Source organism: Pelodiscus sinensis, chromosome 3 (genome assembly GCF_052426305.1).
Source record: "Pelodiscus sinensis isolate ZL-2025 chromosome 3, ASM5242630v1, whole genome shotgun sequence".
Lineage (NCBI taxonomy): Eukaryota > Metazoa > Chordata > Testudines > Trionychidae > Pelodiscus > Pelodiscus sinensis.
In genome coordinates, this window is record NC_143054.1 from 81,396,780 (window position 1) to 81,408,541 (window position 11,762).

The following is an 11,762-nucleotide window of genomic DNA, read 5'->3' on the forward strand; positions in this document are numbered from 1 at the left end:
TGTTCCCACTATAACGAAAAGTGAAGGGCAGATTTTATAGGAGATAGACTGTAGAGTGTAAAATCTAAATTTATTATAGAATTATAGAACACTAGAACTGGAAGGGACCTTGAGAGGTCATCGAGTCTAGTTCCCTGCCTTCACAGCAGGACCCAGAACTGTTTAGACCTGTGGTTCTCAACATGGGCCATATGGCTCCCCAGGGGGCCACGCCTTACTTCTAGGGGGCCACACAGAAAAAAAATGGAACATTAGGGGGCCACCCAAACTTAACTGCCAGATGTATGATGAATGGGGCTCAGAAGGGGGGCCATGAGCAAAAAAAGGTTGAGAAACACTGGTCTAGACCATCCCTGATAGATGTCTATCCAACCTGCGCTTATAAAAAGGTGTCAAGAGACAAGACGGATGTCTTATGTACAAGGCCACAGTAATGTTTTTAAGCAGCCACTATGCACAAAGATATACCACAGAGTTCTTAGGGGCACAGCTGGATTTGGTTTGGTGGCAGGCATGGTAAGGAACAGCCCAGGGCTTCAGCCTACAGAGGCGGGGGGTGGAGCCCAAGCATGATGGCAGGGCATGGGCTCATGCAGTGCCCTTAAGTTTGGCACCCTCCCTACCCTCCCCCCATTTTCTGGGAGAATGTAACTTACCCTTCCTGCAGAACCATGTGAATGGGAGGAGTGAGGGGGTCTGGGCATGGCAGCAGGGCAGGGGATAATGTGGCACCAGTGTATTTGGCACTCCCCATTTGCAAAGAGAGTGTAACTTTCCCTTGCTGTGGGAGCATGTGAGAGGAGAGAGTATGAGTGTGGCAGCTTGGCAGGGGCACTGGGGAAAGAGTCTAGGTGTGGCAGCTTGGCAGGGCAAGAGCTCACACAGCACCCATGTGTTTGGCACTCTCCATTTGCCAGGAAAGTGCAACTTTCCCTTCCCGCAGGTGGGCAGAAGGGGGCACGGAGTCTAGGCATAGTGGGTTGGCAGTGCAGGGGCTTTCACAGTGCCATGTGGCAGCTCCCCTTTGCAGGTGGGAGAGAGAAGGGGGTCCAGGAATGGCAGCAGAGCAGGGCAGGTGCTCACATGATGCCTGTGTGTTTGGCACCCCTGTTTGCCAGGAGAATGCAATTTTACTTTCCTGCAAACAGGGGCAGCTAACGGAGTTTTGAGAAGGCATTCTCCAGGTGAAGGAAGAGCGATTACAGGACCCTTGAGATAAGTGGCTGCCTTTAGTGTGTGCGTGTTTGGGGGTTACTTGCTGGTTTGCTCGAAGAAACTGTGCAGCACTTGAGTCTGTGTGTTTGCTTGCTTGCTTGAAGGAATGTGTTCTGTGGCTGGCAGTTGAAAGCTGTGAGCGTCTTAAGGATTTGAAATCTAGAACCCTCTGCTGATTGGTCAAGCCATAGCTAGGGCGTGGGGCTATCAGGAAGGCCAAAGCTTTATAAAGCCCATAAGTAAGCAACCAGGGAGTTGTGCAAAGGGGCAGCTAACAGGGAGTTTTGTGAGGGAGTTTAGAAGGGGAGTCGGAAGCGGGCAAGGTGCACTTGCCATTCCTTAAAACTTTTAATCTACATTAAAACCAAAACTTCCTGATTTACATAAAACCCCTTCCAATAACCTAATTAGCTGTTGGAGAGAATGCAGGTGGGAGCCCAGCAGCAGAGTGGGGGCTATTCTGTTTATTGCACCCAATGTAGCATGTATGATTACTTGCCCTATGGACAGGTAGCATATGTGTGCAGTCAGTGCAAGGAGCTCCCAGCCCTCAGAGACCACGTATGAGCTATGGAAGCCAGGATGTCTGAATTGGAGGAGCTAAGAGAGGCCAAGAAGTATGTATATGAGACTTTCCAGGACACTGTAGAACTGTCCCACCTTCTTAACAGATAGCCCCTGTGCTGTTAAGGAGGATGAAAGGCTTAGGGAATGAGAACAGTCAACTGGCGCAGAGGAAAATGATCCCATAGTTGGGACCCTCCTTCCAGAGGATGTTATGTTGTCCTCTCGCACTGAGGCTACATCTCTGGGGGAGGGAACGCCAGTCGTTAGGAAAAAGCAGGTGTTAGTAATGGTGGATTTGATCATTAGAAACATATATAGCTGGGTTTGTGATGACCAGGAGAACCATATGGTGACTTGCCTGCCTGGTGCGAAAGTTGCAGATCTCTAGAGACATCTAGAAAGTCTTATGTGTAGTGCTGAGAAGGAGCCGGTGGTCATGGTACTTGTAGGTACCAATGTCATAAGGAAGGATAAGAGAGAGGTTCTGGAGGCCAAATTTAGGCTGTTAGGAAAGAGACTGAAATCCAGAACCTCTATGGTAGCGTTTTGTGAAACGTTTCCAGTTCCATGTGCTGGGACAGGTTGGCAGGCAGAGCTTCAGAGTCTCAATGTGTGGATGAGATGATGGTGTAAAGTGGAGGGGTTTAGATTTATTAGGAACTGGGGAAACTTTTGGGATAGGGGGAGCCTGTATAGGAAGGATGGGCTTCACCTAAACCAAAATGGAACCAGACTACTGGCATAGACTACTGGTTGTAGCGCAATTTTTAAACTAAGGGCTGGGGGAAAGCTGACAGGTGTGGAGGAGCAGATGGATCAGACAGAGACATCTATTAGAGCATCTCTATCTATAGAACCTCCCCTATGTCAAGGCTACTCAACTTTGGAAGCCCCGGGGGCCACAGTGATACTCACAGCACATGCCTTTCATATTGATAGGCATGAACACAAAGCTCTTCCCACAATGCCCTGGCACTTCTGACACCTTTTTAGGGACTAGAAACATGGACACCTTGTACCCATCTGTTCCAGGCAGCCCGTCTGCTATCTTTCAATGTTCACCCTACCTGGGAGACCCCTTGCTGTTGCGGAGCATGTTCCCAGTGGAGGCCACGTTCAAAGGATCCCACCTGTGGGCCGGGTGTTGAGCCCTGCATAAACTCAAACCACTCCACAGGCTGCAAACAAACAGGCTGCAGGCAGCCTGCAGGCCACATGTTGAGTAGCTATGTTCTATGTTCAGTCAGGTGGAGAAGATAGAAGTATGGGTCGTATCAGATGAGACACAATCAAATGAAAAAGAGTCTAACATATCAGGAAATGGTAGACAGATAAATAGTGACAAATTATTAAAGTGGTTATACACAAATGCTAGAAGTCTAAATAGTAAAACGGGTGAACTAGAGTGCTTCGTTTTAAAGGAGGATATTGATATAATAGGCATCACAAAAACTTGGTGGAACGAGGACAGTCAATGGGACACAGTCATACCAGGGTACAAAATATATCGGAAGGACAGAACAGGTGCTGGTGAGTAGAGTGGCACTATACATGAAAGAAAATGTAGAATCAAATGAAGTAAAAATGAGCCAAAATGTTCCATAGAATCTCTATGGATAGTAATTCCATGCACAAATAATAAGAATATAGATTAGGGATATATTATCGACCACTTGATCAGGACAGTGGTAGTGACTATGAAATGCTAAGGGAGATTAGAGAGGCTATCAAATTTAAAAAACTCGTTTATAGTGGGGAATTTCAACTATCCCCATATTGACTGGGTACACGTCACCTCAGGATGGGTTGCAGAGATAAAATTTCTTGATACCTTAAATGACTGTTTCTTGGAGAAGCTGGTTCTAGAACCCACAAGGGGAAGAGGCTATTCTTGATTTAATTCTAAGTGGAGTGCACATTCAAGAGATAAATATAACTGGGCCACTTGGAAATAGTGACCATAATGTAATAATTTAATATTCCTGTGGTGAGAAAAACACCTCAGCAGGCCAAAACTATGGTATTTAATTTCAGAAAGGGGAACTACACAAAAATGAGGAAGTTAGTTAAACAGAAATTAAAAGGTACAGTGACAAAAGTAAAATCTCTGCAAGCTGCATGGAAACTTTTCAAAGACACCATAATAGACGCCCAACTTAAATGTATACCAAATTAAAAAACACAATAAGAGAACCAAAAAAGTGCCACTGTGGCTTAACGACCAGGTAAAAGAAGCAGTGACAGATTAAAAGATATCTTTTAAAAAGTGGAAGCAAATCCTAGTGAGGAAAAGAGAAAGGACCATAAACTTTGACAAATTAAGTGTAAAAATATAATAAGAAAAGCCAAAAAGGAGTTTGACGAACAGCTAGCCAAAAACTCAAGATAATAGTAAAAAGTTTTTTAAATACATCAGAAGCAGGAAGCCAGCTAAACAACAAGTAGGGCCCTTAGATGACTGAGATGCTAAAGGAGCACTCAAAGATGATTAAGTCATAGTGGAGAAGCTAAATAAATTCTTTGCTTCAGTCTTCTTTAGGAGAGGAGTCACTTCCTGTTGCTGCTTATTGAGGCTAGCTGAGACTCATGCTTAAAGGGACTCCCCTCTACTGCTGTGTTCTCTGAAGGGGGGGCGGGTCAACAAACATGTGGACAAGGGGGATCCAGTGGATATAGTATACTTAGATTTCCAGAAAGCCTTTGACAAGGTCCCTCACCAAAGGCTCTTAAATAAGTTGTCATGGGATAAGGGGAAAGGTTCTCTCATGGACTGAAAACTGGTTTAAAAGACAAGAAACAAAGGGTAGGAATAAATGGTAAGTTTTCAAAATGGAGAGTGGTGTCCCCCAAGGGTCTGAACTGGGACCAATTCTATTCAATCTATTTGTAAATGATCTGCAGAAAGGGGTAAACAGTGAAGTGGCAAAATTTGCAGATGATACTAAACTGCTCAACATAGTTCAGGCCAAAGCAGTTTTGTGAGATCTTTTTGAAAGTCTTTACAGTCTAAGTGACTGGGCAACAAAATGGCAAATGCATTTATCAACATTAAAATTCAAAGTAACACACATTGGAAAATATAATCCCAACTGTACATACAAAATAATAGAGTCTAATTTAGCTACAACACTCAAGAGAGAGATCTTCTCGTCATTGTGGATAGATCTCTGAAAACATCCACTCAGGGTACAGAGGCAGTCAAAAAAGCAAACAATGTTAGGAATCATTAAAAAAGGGATAGAGAATAATATAGAGAATATCTTATTGCCTCTATGTAAATTCATGGAATGCCCATATCTTGAATACTGCATACAGATATGATCGCTTCATCTCAAAAAAGATATATTGTCATTGGAAAAGGTTCAGAAAAGGGCAACAAAAATGACTCAGGGTTTGGAATGGGTCCCATATAAAGAGAGATTAGAAAGACTTGGACTTTTCAGCTTAGAGAAGAGGAGACTAAGGGGAAATATGATAGAGGTATATAAAATCATGACTAGTGTGGAAAAAGTGAATAAGGGCAAGCTATTTACTTGTTCCCATAACATAAGAACTAGAGGTCACCAAATGATATTAATAGGTATCAGATTTAAAACAAACAAAGGAAGTTTTTCTTCACTCAGCACATGATTGACCTATGGAACGCCTCGCCAGAGCATGTTTTGAAGACCAGGACTTTTAACAGGGTTCAGGAAAGAACAAGATAAATTCATGGAAGTTAGGTCCATCAATGGCTATTAGCCAGGATGAATAGGAATGGTGTCCGTAGTCTCTGTTTGCAAAAGGCTGGGAATGGATAACAGGAGAGGGATCATGTGATGATTCCCTGTTCTGTTCATTAGCTCTGGGGCATCTGCTATTGGTGACTGTTCGAAGACAGGATACTGGGTGTGACGGACCGGGCCGGGTCTGGGCACAGCTGAGGGCATCCGCTCAGGGTGAACTGCTCAAATCCGGGGCTCTCTCTAGCCCCCAGACTGGAGGCCTTCCCAAACAGGCCACGAACCAGTCCCACAGAGCGCTTCAGCTGCCTGCCTGAAGCCTCACTAGCAAAACCCCTCTGACACTTCAGCAATATCCGTGCCCCAGATGGCCCCAGGCCTCATACACAGGTGGGGGTCTTAGAACCCAATCCTACCTACCCCGAACAAGTTCTGTCCAGTTCCAAGAAACCAGCCACAGATCCCAGGCTAATTTACTCTCTGGATCTTACCCACAAACCATGCTGAGCCAATCCTTAGAATCTACAATCTAAAGGTTTATTACTACAAGAAAGAAAAGCATGAGAGTAAGGTTGTTAAAGAATCATACATTACATGCATCAAATCTCCCAGTTCTCGATGCAGGCTCTAGCAGAGATATTATAGGTGCTGGCTTAAAAGTCCTTGTTGCATATCCTATGTCAGGATGGGTCCACAGTTCTTCCCGGCTCATGATTCCCTGCGAGGCTGCATCTGGGGTCAGAAGCAGATCTGAAGACCATAATGGAGTCAGCCACATGGCCTATTTATACTTCCTGGTCTCTTCTTGGCTGCAGCAGGTCACCTGGCCCGTGGCCTATCCCTGTGTTCCCTGCTGGTAGACTCTAGGCATGAGTCACCATTCTTGAGGTGTGTTCTTGGTCTATAGAGGGCTATCGTTCCAGAGCTTTTCCCATTAGCATGTCCATAGGCTGAGCTGCTTTGCCCATAGTTCAACCACATACAGAGAAACATTTGGTATCCACACAAAGTACATGCTTATAACTTCACACACAGACATTATACAATTACATTAATAGCATATATGGAATCAGAAGAAAGTAAGCTTCTATTTGACACCTCACATGGCCCCCTTTCTACCGACTTTTGGGGCAAACACCCTCCCCCCCCATGGGTGCAGCAGTGACCCGGCTGCTCCCCTCAAAATCCAGTAACGTGACACTGGGCTAGATGGACCTTTGGTCTGACCTAGTATGGCCCGTTATATTCTTATGTCTCAACATGCCACTTTTCACCTGCCTACCCCTTTGAGGGACAGCAAACTCACACCATGCGCTCTGGTTGCCTTTGTGGATGCCATAGCACTCTCATCATGGAGCCGGAGCTGCTGCAAAGCAACGCCAGGATCTTGGACTTTCTGCTGCATCTTATGGCACAGTTTATCCACACGGCCCACATGGTGCTTCTGGACCACAACCACCAGTCCAGACTGGGGAATCCCTTCAACCAGGTCCTGGCACTTCTGATGCACCAAATTCCCTTCCATCCTCGGCATACCTTGGAACGCCACTTCTGGTGGAGGGAGACCAGTTCCGACTGATGGAATTGCATCATGACACAGTAGTGGGAGGACTAGCATTGGCTCCAAAACTCCTGCATGTGGAAGGCCACCTTCCTGGAGCTCTACAAATGGCTTGCCCTTACCCTCAGGCGACAGAACACCAGTCTGTAATCCGCCACCACCCTCCCCCCTGAAAAAGTGCATCACCATCGTGCTCTGGAAGCTTGCCACGCTGGTTAGCTACTGCTCCATTGGGAACCAGTTTGATGTGGGGAGATCCATGATTGGAGCTGTGTTCATGCAGGTTTGACTACTTTACTAGGTGGGTGGTGAAGCAATGGAATGGGTTACCTAGGGAGGTGGCAGAACCTCCATCCCTAGAAGTTTTTCAGTCTCAGCTTGACAAAGCCCTGCCTGGGATAGTTTTTTCCAGTTACAGACTAACTCAACTTTTGAAATGGTTTAGTTGGGGCTGGTCCTGGACCGAGGGCAGAGGGTTGAACTCAGTAACCTCCTGAAATTTCTGTCAACCCTATGATTCTCTGTTTCTATGATTCTATAGGTGGTTAAGGCCATCAACACCATCTTGCTGCGGAGGGTCATTATCCTGGGCAAAGTGGACTCCATCATTGCAGGTTTTGCCACTATGGGCTTCCCCAACTGCGGGGACGGGACCACTGATGGCACCCACATCTCCATCTGGCCCTTGACCTCCATGCCTCAGACTACATCAATACAAAGGAGTACTTTTCAATGGTGCCGCAAGCTCTCGTGGATCACAAGGGATGGTTAACGGACATTTACGTCGGGTGGCTGGGGAAGGCTCACAATGCCTGTGTATTCTGGAACTTGAGCTTATTTTAATATATGTGAGAGATTTCTTTTTTTGTAGTATGATAAATGATTTCTTGCTTTTATGTTGTAGTATTTGTACTGTGCTTGTACCTACAGGCTCCAGCTTTAATGTTCTAGATCAGTGTTTCTCAACCTTTTTTTTATAAAGTATCCCTTTAAAAAAAATTATAAGTACTCCCAGTACTTACAGTTTTCAGACACACAATTTTTTTCTACTGTTGCAACACATTTATTTAAACAACTTAATCGTAGCTAGGCAGGCGATGAAATTTTTGGGTGTAAAAAGTACAAAAATAATAAAACGCTGTAAAATATAAATAAAAATTCAGTTTTCTCCAAATTTCAGTTGTGTTCATGTACTCCCCCCCAGACTTCTCTCGAGAATCCATAAGGGTACTGGTACCACTGGTTGAGAAACACTGTTCTAGATGCTGTATAGACATAAAACAAAGTTGAAGAGTATGGGATCCAAATTGTGGAGGCGGGGAAAAGGGGATTTGTGTGCAGCCATCTTAGGTTTGTCAGTAGCAAAGCAAGAGTCAGGCTAAGTCTGTAGCCTGATAGCGCGAGAATTGTAAAAAGTGCTGCCTTTGCCTCTTGCCTGCATATGGAGATAAGAATGGAATGCTGACTCCAGTAAGAACCTTGAGATAAGATAGCATCTGGGAGGAACTAAGAGATAATTGCTAGCCATTGTTGTATGTAATGGGAAAGTATATATATTGGTGCCTTATTGTTTGTATTCGAAGATCTGCCCTGGTCCGGTCACAGCTTCCCTTGCAATTGCACAAAATAAACTGTCTCTGACTAGTTGTTTACTAAACGCAGAGTGAGGACTTGTTTTCTTCCACAAAATTCAAGACCTGGGGTGATAGATGAATATAATAAACAGCTTCTGAGACAGTAAAACATGGTGTAAGCAGGAACAAGCTAATGAAAGGCACAATCCTGCAGATAGTAACACGCAAAACATAAAAAAAAAATGTAACTAATTTGGGGTGGTTCTTCAATCGTGAGAATTTGGTTCATTGTTACAAAGTATTACAAGGAGTGGGAGAGTGTTAAAAAATTTAAAAAGTAGGTTTGGAAAACTGTGATCTTTGGCAGGTTCACAGAAACCTAGAGCTGAATGAATAAGAAGGACGAGTTCTTCCCTCATACAGAACAGAGATGAGGCACACTGGATGGTATAGAGAATCCTATACAGGTTTCACTTCTATAAACAGGAACTCGCTGGTTTGGCTAAATTTTTCCAGTATTAGCATCACCGCATGCTGCAGGAGGTGAGGGATGGGAGCCAGGAGCCTGGTGTGATGTGGGGAGGTGATGAGCAGCCCAGCTGGGCTGTGGGGAGAAGAGGAGTGAGAGCTTGGAAGCCCATGCATGGCTCAGCTGGGCTGTGGAGGTAGCCAGAAAGCCTGGTGAAGGGGCGGGGCAGGCCAGGGGAGGAGGGCAGCAACAATGAGGCCATAAATGACCTCTCCTGGTCCAGAAAAATCCCTCATTCTGGACCACTCAGGTCTCGAGAATTCGGGACCAGAGAGGTCCAACCTATACTGTCACTGTCTCTGCTAGAACATAAAAATTGTAAGGATTGCTCCTATAGAATGAGGTGAGCAACAAATAACATTTATGTCAGGGGCAGGCAAAGGGTCCTTCATGGGTCGCATCTGGCCCACCAAGCCAGTGAATCCAGCCCACAGCTGCCCTGCTGCTGCCCCACCCCCAGGCCAATCAGGGCTCTGGTGTGGGAGAATATGCAAAGTCTCCTCGTGCGCGCAAGAGAGCACGGCGGCTAGAGAGACATTCTGGCTCTTTCAAAACAGCCAGGGTGTCTTTCGAGCTGCTGCATACTCTTGCGGGGGCAAGGAGACTTTGCACGGTCCCCTGCCTCCAGGCCCTGAATGGCTTGGTGGCAGGGAGCACACATGAGGTCTCCTCTTGCTAGGCACCTAGAGCAGTGGTCCCCAACGCAGTGCCCGCGGGCGCCATGGTGCCCGCTGGGGCATTTGTGTGCGCCCGCCGACAACCTGGGCCAGCCCCGCCCCCAGCGCACGGGAGGCGCCGGCTCCAGGCGCGCGACATGCACCGGTGCTGGGTGCGCGGTGCTCGGGCGGCCCCAGCCCCGGGGCACATGTGGGCGCTCGGTGCTCAAGCGGTGCCAGTGCCGGCTCCAGTTGCGTGGCTTGGGCGGCAGCGCCGGCCCCGGGCCCACGGCACAAGGCGCTCGGGCGGCCCCGGCCTTAGGTCACACGCCGGCGCCAGGTGCAAGGGCATCCCAGTCCCCTGGCGTGCCCCTGGGCGCGTGAGTGGCCCCCACCTCACGGGCGCCTGGTGCGTGAGTGGCCCCACCTCCTGGACGCCCGGGAGCCTCTAAAGGTTGGGGACCACTGACCTAGAGGGACCTGCTAGCTATTTTAAAATAGCTGGTATTTCTCTCTAGAGGGCAGGGTAGAGGAGAGAGGGAGAAGACTTCTCATGTTCTCCTGCCCCAGGCCAATCAGGGTGGGGGGTGGGAGCACAAGAAGTCTCCTGGCCCCACCTCTTCCAGAGTGGTCTGGGGCCAACTGAGAAATTTCGGAAGTGGCCCCCTTTTAAAAATTATTGCCCACCCCTGACTTATGTAGAGATGGAAGCTCCTCAAATACATTTTGGAAGCTCCTAAAATATATTCTAATAATGGGAAAGCACATATTGAAAGGGGTTCTCTCATTTTATTGACACTTAATTTGAGGACTGAATAAAAAGATCTACCAGATGTCTGCTGCTACCAAAACATTATACGATACTCAACAAAGAAAACAAAGACCTGTTTGTTAAGTAAGCTGAAACTGAGTACGAGAGTCATTTATCAAGTTACTATGAGCACCACAGCCTAACAAACTAAGGTGCAACTGTTTTTGGTCTCCATTCCAGTTTGCATAAAGTAATATTGCCAATACAAAGTAGCTCAACATGACAAGCTATTGTTCAAAAAGTCAATAATATCACAAAACTGAAGTACAGGCAGTCCCCGGCAGTTACGAATGGGGCTCGCCCCGGAGGACACTGACTGCGGGACCTTGCGGTCCTGCCGCCCGTGTACTCCGGGGCTTTCTCCGCGTCTCCCTGGCCTGCAGACCAGGAAGACGCGGAGCAAAGCTGCGGAGGGGCTCGGGCACTGGGGCAGCCCAGGCGTGCCTGGGCTGCCCTGCTGCCCGAGCCCCTCCGCGGCTTTGCAAAGCCTCGGGGAAGCCAGCAGCGGAGCAGCCCAGGCGCGTCTGGGCTGCCTCGCTGCCTGAGCCCCCCCGCAGCTTTGCAAAGCCGCGGGGAAGCCGGCAGTGGAGCAGCCCAGGCGCCTCCAGGAGTCCTTCTGCAATATTGCTGTCCCACACACTTGCTGCCCCCAGTGGTCTCTCTGCAATATTGCATCCCTCTTCTCTGCCCCTTTCCTTTCCGTGTTCTGGAAAACGGTCCCATTCCAGGCACTTCCCATTTTCCTTGCCCAACCAACTCCTGCCCTGCTTTAAATTAGGGTAAGAAAAAACTTTATACCAAATTTGGTGGCCTTAGTTCTTATAGTTTAGGAGGAATTCTTGAACAAACAGACTCAGACACACAAATTCTCTAAAACATATATTTAGATAATTCAGAAAAATGGTTTCCCCCCCATAAGCAGTCTCTGTTCACAACTCCTTATATAACAGAAATGTATTAGTTACCTCTGTTAAATGGCTGGAATTATAATCTCAAATATACACATTTCAGGCTGAAAATTTCCAGACTTGGCCTTTAACCAAAGGATAAATAATTTTAGAAGGAAAAAATATTTTATCTGTTTTTGAGTAAGAGTATAAAAAGATACTTCCCCAATTATTAAACAT